Consider the following 10384-nt stretch of genomic DNA (forward strand, 5'->3'; position numbering starts at 1 on the left):
CACACACACACACACACACACACACACAAATAAATAAAAAATTTTAAAAAATTTAAAAAAAAACAATCATGTAACTAATGCCATTCCACGTTCTTTTTTTTTTTTTTTTTAACATATTTAGTACAGGGTCTACAAGGTCTCACTACACAGGTAGGATTCAGTGATCCTCCTGTTTTCAGTCTCCCAACCACCCACATTCTTAAATGTATTAAAAACAACTCAGATCCCATTGTGACTGCTTTTTGGCTACTGCCTCTTGCCTACAACCTCAGCCAATCCAAAGTCAGCAACTACATTTTTTTGAATTTTTAATCTTTATTAGAGTTGTTTAAAATGTATCTGTATTTCATTGTGTTGTTGGCATCAATACATATTCTAAGATGTCACATTTGTACATTATCACCACAAAAATTAACTGGCCTCATAGCACATTCAGACCTGCTATGTAACTAAAAGTTTTAATATTGACCTGTTTTAGATGGTCCCTTATTTCTTTAGATCTTTACAAAACATTCCATGTTTTGCATATCATAGTGCTTTATTAACAATTCATGTGTTCTGTGCCTATCCCTTTAATACAAAAAAAATTATTCAATTATTCTGTCTGACATTTTACTAGCACAGGATTTGTAATGTCAACATTATTGGCTCAGTTGAGGATATCTCTGTGTGAGAAATACCCACTCAGTGTCTGGAAGCAAGCCCGTCCTGTCTTCACACCCAGCTGTTCTCCTGCAAATACCTGGGAAGGCACTGGAGACACAGCCAGCTGTGCATGCAGCAGCTAAACTCACTCCACAACAACCTTTGCAATGACTGTAACTGGGACAGCTCCCTGTCACGTGGCAAAGCCCCTCTCAACTAAGTTGTAGCTGCAAACTGCAAATGACTTTATCTGTAACGGAAATTGTAACCATTTTCCTCAAGTGATTTTAAGAATGAGCAAAGTTGAAAATATAAAGATGAAAACATACAGTAAACCAAAGTCTATACATGGAAAACATTTGGGCACAAAGAGCAGAGCCGAAGACTATGGAAGATAAGTTGGAAACACAAGCCAGCAAGGAAGCAATACAGACTTTCAAAATTGTAGGAAACAAGTTCTCCAATACCATTTTTTAGATAATTCAGCATTCAACTATTAATTTTGGAATTTTCAAAAGGTTCACCTTTGATAATTAAAATACTTGACCAGAATAAATAAACATATCTTAAATCATAGTGCATAAAATAATGACCCATTTAATTGAACTCCTTAATGAACTTTTCAGTCTTTTATAAGCAGAGAAGTTCTAGAATCTTTGTAGACTTGCTCAAAACCCTGGCTGTCTTGGTGACAATTTTAACCATTACTATCTTCTTTGCCTGTTAAACTGCATTATAAATGTAATACTCCAACAATTTACAAGTGAGCATTCATCCCTCAGGTGCTGGAGTGCTCCGTCCTGACACCCAGGGACTCAGTCACAGCAGCAGGCTGTCACTTGCCTGCTTCCTTCTGTGGGAAACAATGCCCACAACTCCAGACTTCAGGTTTTGCAGGCCTGGGTTAGAACACTCAGGTGGAAGAAAGGTGTCAAGTCCATATGTCACTTGTCAGAATGCTTATGAAGCTGAGCATGATAAACAGTTCTATCCAGGTCATCTTCTTGGGAATGGACAAGACAAGCTGGCAGGTTACAGAAACCCAAAACACTTCCTGTGCATAAGGGAAACTCCAACTCCTGGCCTGGAGGTGGCTGGGAAGGCAGTCTGAAGCTGCTTTACAAGACTGACTAGAAGATGACATACTTCAGAAACCTGCAGAATTCATTAATTTCCATTCCCATTCACACCCATTTCCATTGAAAACTAATCTATGGAGCCTGCTGCATTCAAAAGTCAGTCCTCAAATGTTTGTGGTTGCTTTTATCTTACTTTTAAAAGGGAGTACTCCTGAGAGTTTAAGACATCTTAAAGACAGAACAGGTATAAAGGACTCTTTTTTTTTTTTTTTTAATGTGTTTAGTACAAGATCTACAGGGTCTACAGAGTCTCACTACATAGATCAGACTTGTAGTGATTCTCCTGCTTTCAGCCTCCCAGGCACCGGGATTACAGGCATGAGCCTGTCTCAATCACCCTCTCAGCATGCCCTGGGGGTGGGACTGGTACGGTATGCCAGGAATTGAATCCCAGCCACTATGCTCTGCCTAAGCAGACATTTTAATTTGCTGAGCTATCTGGCTGGCCCTAAGGACTATTTTTATATCTTGCATGTTTTAAGTATTTCTTAGCAACTTAAGAAATACTTGTTAATACTTAAGAAATAATTGTTCCTTCTTAATATGAAACTTCCTAACACAGCTAAGAAAATGTTCTTTTGGTACTGTGAGGTATATTAATGATGGAGCACGAACCTGGGTCTAAGTACACAATTTTAACTACTGGCCAAACCCTTAACCAGCACTCTTTGAGCCGTGGACCTCTCCTCCTTAGATTCTTAAGAAGAAAAACCTATTTCTTAACCTTCCAGAGAACTCAAAGCTAATTTTAAGAACTGCACATATGAAGGTATTAGAAAAGATATTTTTCATAAGGTATCAGTGATTGAATAAGCAGAATGCATATCTAATAGAAGATGGTTAACAGTATCATGAGACCATTTCTCTTTCCTTTTACACTTCTCCAATTCCTGCCACTTCTGCCAGCCTAAATAAGACTGCCTCTTGGCCTCAACAACTGCTGCTTTTAAAACTAAGACCTGTGAAGCCATTCAGCACATCAAAGGTACAGGTTATGTAGTTCAAGGCTCCCTCCAGGAGGGGCACCTGAGTTACTTAGCACATTGCATGTAGGGAACTGTAAAGGTCATCAAACTAAATTTAACTTTCACATGTTAGTCAACCTGAAAGACTTAAAGGAAATATTCAAACACAGGGCATATGCAGTTATAGCTGAGTAAGTGTAACGTGTTATCAGATAAAAAGCTGGAGCTTAAGTATGAGAAACCTTCACACATTGAGCTAGTATTGGTCTCTCTAGCTCAAAACCAGTCATCAATACTTTCAACACAGCAGTTTAGAAGCAATCATATAGTACAGGTGACTGTCATAGTCCATAATGTAGCAGTTCAGTACCACTGGAATCAGAGTGCTGTGAAAAGCAAGTGTAGGTCCATATCAGCGTCAGACTTGTCTTTCTTCTTTCCTGTCAAGGGTACTTCGTTGACGATGGTAGACACCCACCCCTTGACACTCCAGCCATTGTGGACACAACCCCTCTTCCCAGCCCTATTCCCACTGAAGGCACAATTTTCATAGCTATTTTGGTGACCTCCAGACTCTTTGCACCAATCCAAGCCACATACCAATGGTAGGACCAACAGCTGTCTTGGTAAGACTGAAGTTACCTGTATTCATGTAGGACAGCATGCCTGGCTGCTGCTGCTGCCAGTCCTTCATGGAACTTTCTGGCAGTTCATCACTGAGGAGGGATGGGATTTCTTGTTTTTATCCACCAGGTTCATGATCTCCATGGTGGTACCCCATGGCTGAGGCTGGACTCCTTGGTGGGACGCACCCTCTGCTTTTTATAAACTGTCTTATCCCAGACCTTTCTGGCCCGGTGTTCTCCTTTCCTTCTTACCTATGTAGCCAGTATGTATTCAGTGTAAACAAGTTTTGTACTTTTGCTTCCAAATCTTTATTTTAAAAAATTAAAATTGTACTTCTAGGTCTCTTATCTACCAATTATTGACTGCTATCCCCAGTAGGAGAGTGGCTTCCAAGCAGGAACTTTTTCCATTTGATGTTTTGAAGTCAGAATGGGGAATCGAAGCTGAGCACCAATGAAGTTTATCAGTTGGCCAGAGAGTGGAGAAATGGGAGCTAAGGCTCACAAATCAGCCTCTCGGCTGTCGGGAAAGGATGAGTCTAGATATACAGTGGAAGAGCTGAGGGGGAGGAATAAGCTAATGGAGGAAAAGGATGTTCATGTTATTCTTGGAATAGGTGGGAATTTCCTGGAATTCAGATACTACTTCTGTTGCTTTCTGTTACAGTCTAGTGCCTCGGGTCTTGGTGGCTAGAAAGTGTGTCATCTAATATGGAAATTGTAATGAAATCAGAGGTTACTTGGTGGTCGCTCTGCCAACCATCATGGAGCCAACCAGTTTGGCTAGCTCACCTGAAGAGAAATTTCTAAGGTCAAGCAGCCTGTCTCAAAGATAAACAGATTGGGACTGCTATATCTCATAGGTAATAAACTAAGTATCAGATCCAGTCGGAATTTTTCTAAGTGCCTCCTAGGCTTCCTTGCTGTTAGAAGTTCCAGGAACTTGTCCCAAGACTTGATCCTTTTTCTGGCTACTGTACTCAATAAATCCTTCTATTTCAAAGATTCCTCAATCTTGAGAGTTTTAACATTTGGTTCGTCTGCCCATACTAATTTTTCTTTAACACTGACTCCTCCTTTCTTTAAATTAGACTCTCTTTTTATTCTTTTATTTTGGGGGAAAAGGGGAGGAAATAAGTAGTTGTTTTATTTTTAACTGAGAATTAAATTCAGGACCCTGTGCTTGCCAGGCAGGTGCTATACCACTAACCACATCCCAAGCTCCAGATTTTTATTCTATTCTAAAGTCAGTCACACCAAATTACAGGACTTTTGATGCAAATGACTGAAATGTCTACTTTGAATGTTTTCCTTGTAACAGATTTTTTTTAATTTTTATTATTTATTAGTGTATGTTTGCAGTACATAATCACCCTCTTGGAGAATTAGTACATATACCTCACAACTCTTAATTCTATTTCATCATCTTCCTCTTGCTTCCCCCTTCTTTCTTCCCTCCCTTCCCATGCCCTCCATCTCTTGGTGCCCTTCCCATTTGCAGAAGATCTTGAGGCTCTGGGTAATGGCTGGTCTGCTGTCAGCAGGCCAAAGGAGGTCCCAGTCCTGGCAGTGTTTCCCATGGTGGCTGTCCATCTTAACAGCAGCCTAGAAGGTGTACTTCAGTTCCTTGTTTTGTTTTTAGCAAATTGAACAGGTGTCATACTACACTATGCTGCGTGAGGATGCACTCTATTTCTCTTTGCTCAAAATTTACCAGTTACCCCAAGCCCAAGTGTGTGCATGAATAAAAATATTATTTTACTTTTGAATTTTTATATCCTTGTTAAAAAGCATTTCTACCAGCCTACATCTGGTAAAATAGGAGCATGAAAAGAGGTTCTCATCGTGGTTCTGCCCCACCTAGCTAGTTAAATCTTTGGAAAGCTTTGTGTGTCACTCTGCCTTAACAAAGCAGGGAAGGAACAGGAGACCACACATTCCACACCACCTATTCATATATTCTGCTTATTACCAGATCACAGCAACTGGCTCCTGCTGTAAGATGGACTGAAGCTAGTTTTCACTGAGGAGGATATTTAAATAGTCCAAGGTCTCCTGTTGCTGTACTTATCAGTTAAAGATTATAGAGTAGTCTGATTAACTATATATGCTGATACCTGTGAACTAAGCAACTACACTGAAGATGGTAATGTGTAATAGTAGGGTCATGCTTGGAGTACCTGTCATTCTGGTCTTCCAAATATGGGCTGCTTGTCATGACATGCCAGTTGCTGGCATGCTGTCTCTCAGGAAGATGTTTGTTTAGAAAGGAATGGGGTGGTGAATGAAGGCAGGAGACAGGAAAAGGGGTGTTGTGGGACTGTCCTGCTACAGTGCTGTATATGGTTAGATTTCTAAACTTATGTGTAAAAACATGTAATTGTTTATTCCTATTTCTTTAAATGTATTTTAATTTTTTCATCATATTCTATAGGGACTTAAAGTTTAACATATCAACACTTGATAAAAAAAATACCTGTTCCGTGTTATGCCTAAGACATTTGATATTCAGACAGATAGTAAGGTTAAGCTCAACTGCCTAGATTGAGGATAATAACAATAAGCTTCTTTTCTGGAAGGTTAACAACCTAAGTTTGTACAACAAAACTTAGAGAAAAAGAAGGACCACAAGGACAGCCAACATATTTGCCCTAGCCTTCTAAGGTCAATGAAGAATCAGGACATAGGAGAACCTATACTGTAACATCATGTAACTCAGTTGTGTCCCAAATTTTCTGATCAAGGAGATTATGGGGCCACACAAAAAGCTGATTGATGATGTAGAGTGTGCCTAAGGAGAGTCACATGGAGAGAAAAATTTTCTCAGACTTTCACAGAGAGCAAATTGGTCAAGCAATGGCCATGATTCATCCACATGAGTGACACTGACAAAGGATCTACAAACTGTGGTACAGAGTTTCAGCATAAATCTTGAGGGGATTTGACTGACCTTATCAGATACAAAAGCTATAATTCTTGTTATATAGGTCTTGCTTTATCTTGGTCTTAACCATCCAGCAGAAAAGTATAAAAACAAAGTATAAATAGTAAAGCCATATTATTATGCTGAACTGTAAAAAGCTCAAGTCAACAACTTCTGACATCGCCAGTCATACAGAAAACCCACTACTATTATTGACTACTGGACTATTTTGGAATATTTTGCTTAATTCACACACCTATAATATTTAAATGACAAGACTAAACAAAAAAGGGGGATACAAATGAACGACCATTTTGTAATTGTATATTCAAAATAGTTAAGATGGATATACAGCTACATTCTCTTAATTCAGTGAATAGAGGGATTTGTTCTAATAGTGTTTGTAAACAGGATGTCATATCTGCATCTTGTACAATGAATAACCATTAAGAAAACAATATGCAATGTATTAATTATTGAAACTGTCCTACTAATTTGATTTGAAACTGTCTCATTGCTGTTTGTTTCTCAACAAAATTATGGAAAAAATATAAGAAGAATGATTTGGACTAATAGTGTTTGGACAAGATATCATGTTTGCATCTTGTGCTATGAATGACTACTACAAAGACAACAATATGCAATGTATTAATTGTTGTAACTCTCCTACCAATGTGTTTTGAAGCTGTCTCATTGCAATTTTTTTCTCAATAAAATTAATTAAAAAAATAAAGATCATAGGGTAAAGTTGAGATTATATTTTATTGTGACAATTTCCAAGCCAAAAAAAGTAGTAATTATACTAATGGTTGAAATTTATATTTCCTGATAAGAGTCCAGACAGGGACACCATCAGTTCGAATGAGAAACCACCACCAGCCACCTTAGAGAAACATAAAGTTCCCTTTATTTAGGTCATAGAGGACACAGAGGACAGACCAGCAAGCCACAAGCCTGCCATCTCTCCAACTCAACCCCTCAAAAGCCCATTAAAAATGTTATTAAAAAGTCTCTTATCCCATAAGATACAGCTTCTATGTTCTGCTCACACAAGGAGGTCCCTCTCAGGTTTAGCAATCAACCTGCTTAGACTGTTGTGCTTGCATTCCTTCTCTTCCACTCAATTCCATTGTCATGTATTTTATGGCAAGGTAACTCTAAAATACAAAATATTTTAATTGTAATGGAATAATATGTAGTAATAGGAAGGGAGGCTGATTAAGAGAAATGAGAAATCAGAAATGAATGACTGATAGCTGGAGACATGCCCACTCATAAGCTTGAGGTTTGAGTAAGTCATATGAAAAAAAAAAAGAATTAATGAATCTACACACTCTATTACATTCCTCTAATTCTTGTGGCATTATTTCTTCATTTCTTTCAAACTTGCCACCCACCTTTCATTTCTGTGCTTCATCTTCATTGTGCAGATGATGAGAAACTAGAAAAGCCTGGGTTTATCAGGGAAAGGGAGAGTATGAGACAAAAGAAAATAGGAGGGGGAGGGGAGGGAGGGAGAGAAGAGGGAAGGAGGGGGAAGGAGGGAGACAAGAGGGGTGCAGGGGTATAGGGAAGAAGAGAGAAAATTGGATTTGGAAGAATATTTGGAGCTAGGACTTGACAGACGATAAAAGCTTCTGAAAAAAAAAAAAGCTTCTGAAAATAACTACTGTTCATGAAGAAATTTTTCTGAGGGGAAAAGTTCACCATATATTACAATTTCTCCTGTATGTTGGAAATGTTCTGCCTCCTTTGAAATCTTTTTATTGGAGTGAGCAAAAAGTTATTGCACTTGCTCCTTTGTTGTTGGTATTTTTCCTTAAATTCATCCTGTACAACTCTGCAAGAAAGCAGAACCAACTTGCTTCTTTTATGCAGGTTGTAGTTATAAATTTTATTCTTTAAGAAATCCCTAATACCATATTTCTATGTTCTGTAATTAAATTCCTGGGCATTGAATGCCTACTGGTCCTAATATGTATTCCTGGAGTGTCCATTGACCTAAGAACTCCACTCCACAAGTGGTAACTCTGATTTGAAAGAAAATCAGTGCTCCAGTGGTGGCTCACACCAGTACCCTTATTCATCCCCAGGAAATGGCAACAAGTACAAAGAAAATTAGCAATGATTTTCACTATTGAAATAAATGGTCTTCAGGATGTGGGCCTTGGTAAAAGTATTATAAAGACTCTTTCTCCTCTTGCAAAAATACATTTTAAAAATAGTCTAGCAAGAGCAGTAGTCTCTACCTTTTGGAATGTAACCCAAGCTTCATTACAGACAGAACAACTGGTTCAGGAAATTCTTGCTATCTGTATCCAACTATAAATGTAGCTAAATCCAAGCATTTATAGCCAATTGATTTTATCTAAAGATGTCAATAATATGTAATAATGAAATAGGATATTCTTAAATGAAGATTGGACACCTGGATATGCACAGAGGAGTGGTTTCTCATTATATACAAAAATCAACTCAAAAATGTATTAAAGGCTTACACATAAGATGAAAGTACAAAACTACTGAAACAAAATATAGAAAGAAACCACTATAACACTGACCTGTGCAATGATTTTTTGGGGATATGACTCCAACTGTACAAGCAACAACAACAGAAAGACAAATTGGATTATGTCAAGTTGAAAGCTTTAGAACAAAAGAAAAATGGCATGAAAAGACAACTTACAGCATGGAGGAAAATTCTGCAAGCTGTGTATGTAGTGAAGGGTTAACATGCAAAATATACAAGGAGGTTAAACCAATAGTAAGAAATAATCCAATTTACAAATACAGATGGTCGATGGGTCTATAAAAAACTATTTAGCATCACTAATCATCAAAGAAATAGTATCACTAATCATCAAAGAAATATAAGTTCAAAGCACAATAAGATATCATCTCATACCTGTCAGATGGCTCTTATCAAAAAGACAAAAGAGTGACTTGAACCCCTGAGACCCAGGACAGCCAGTCTCAGTCAGGAAGTGTCTGAAGCAGCAGTGAGGAGCCAGCAATAGGGCTCTGGAGAGCTTCACCAACAGAAGACCAGCTCCAGCTCCAGCTCCACATGCAGAGGCCAGGATCAGCTTAATACCAAGCACAAACTGGGCTGGAGTATACAATGTATTTCTGGGTTTAACATAGACATTATCACAGAACTGCAAACAATAGAGGTGTTTCACTCCTCTTGTTCTCCTTTGTTTGTCTGATTGGCTATCCTCTTCCTGCCTAGTTGGAAATCATCTTGTTTTGTCTTGTACTTTGTGGTTATTTTTGTTTGGGGATTTTTTTTTCCTTTTTTCTCCTCTCATTCTTGTATCTACTTTTTTCTTTTCTTCTTTTTCCTTTCTTTTCATTCTCCTTTTCTTTCTTCTCTTTTTAAACTGTTTAGGTTTCTTGCCTTTTTCATTTTTTTTCTATTGATCCTGTTTCTCTCCTCAACTATCTCTTGAATTTAAACTTTCAAGTAAGAAAACATTTCCTCTTCCCTTTCTGATTACTCCTTCACATCTGTTTCATTCTTTCTCCCGTGTCTTTTAGTTTCCACAAATGGGTAACTTGCAGCTTTGACCACCTATATTTGACCTCATTCATCATTTCATCCTGCCCCCTGCCCATCTTAAGCCACCCCTCACAAAATGTAAGAATCACTCCGCTAAAGGGGAAAGTCACTGCACACAAAATGGTATATGTTTGGGTTTTTTAATATAATTTCAAAATTTGCTCCTGTGGTTGGAAGTGGCAGGTTAATGGTTACCATATTTTGTCTAGTTGAACTATGCTTAAAACTACCATTATTACTAATGGTAATACTTTAGCTAGGATGTCCTACATATTGTAATCAGTTTTTCTCTCCTGTTAGATAATGCAGTGGCTGCATGGTGTCATAATCACTACCACAACCCAAAGGATTAGGTGCTAAGCCAAATAGTAACTTTATATCTTTTACAAATTGGAAAAGTATGTTCTTGGGATAGCTAAAAAGAACCACCCAGGGCTGGAGAGATGGCTCAGTGGTCTAAAGCACCTACTTAGAACAAGTTCAGCGAAGCACAGGGACCACGGTTCAATCCCCCAGCACCACAT

General features: G+C 38.2%; 1 pseudogene; it reads right to left on the minus strand.

Annotated features, from left to right (window-relative positions):
* Window positions 1–3127: 3127 nt before the first annotated feature.
* LOC101565361 lies at window positions 3128–9502 on the minus strand (annotated as a pseudogene).
* Between the last annotated feature and the right edge of the window lie 882 nt (window positions 9503–10384).

Source organism: Octodon degus, unplaced genomic scaffold (assembly GCF_000260255.1).
Source record: "Octodon degus isolate 3935 unplaced genomic scaffold, OctDeg1.0 scaffold00046, whole genome shotgun sequence".
Lineage (NCBI taxonomy): Eukaryota > Metazoa > Chordata > Mammalia > Rodentia > Octodontidae > Octodon > Octodon degus.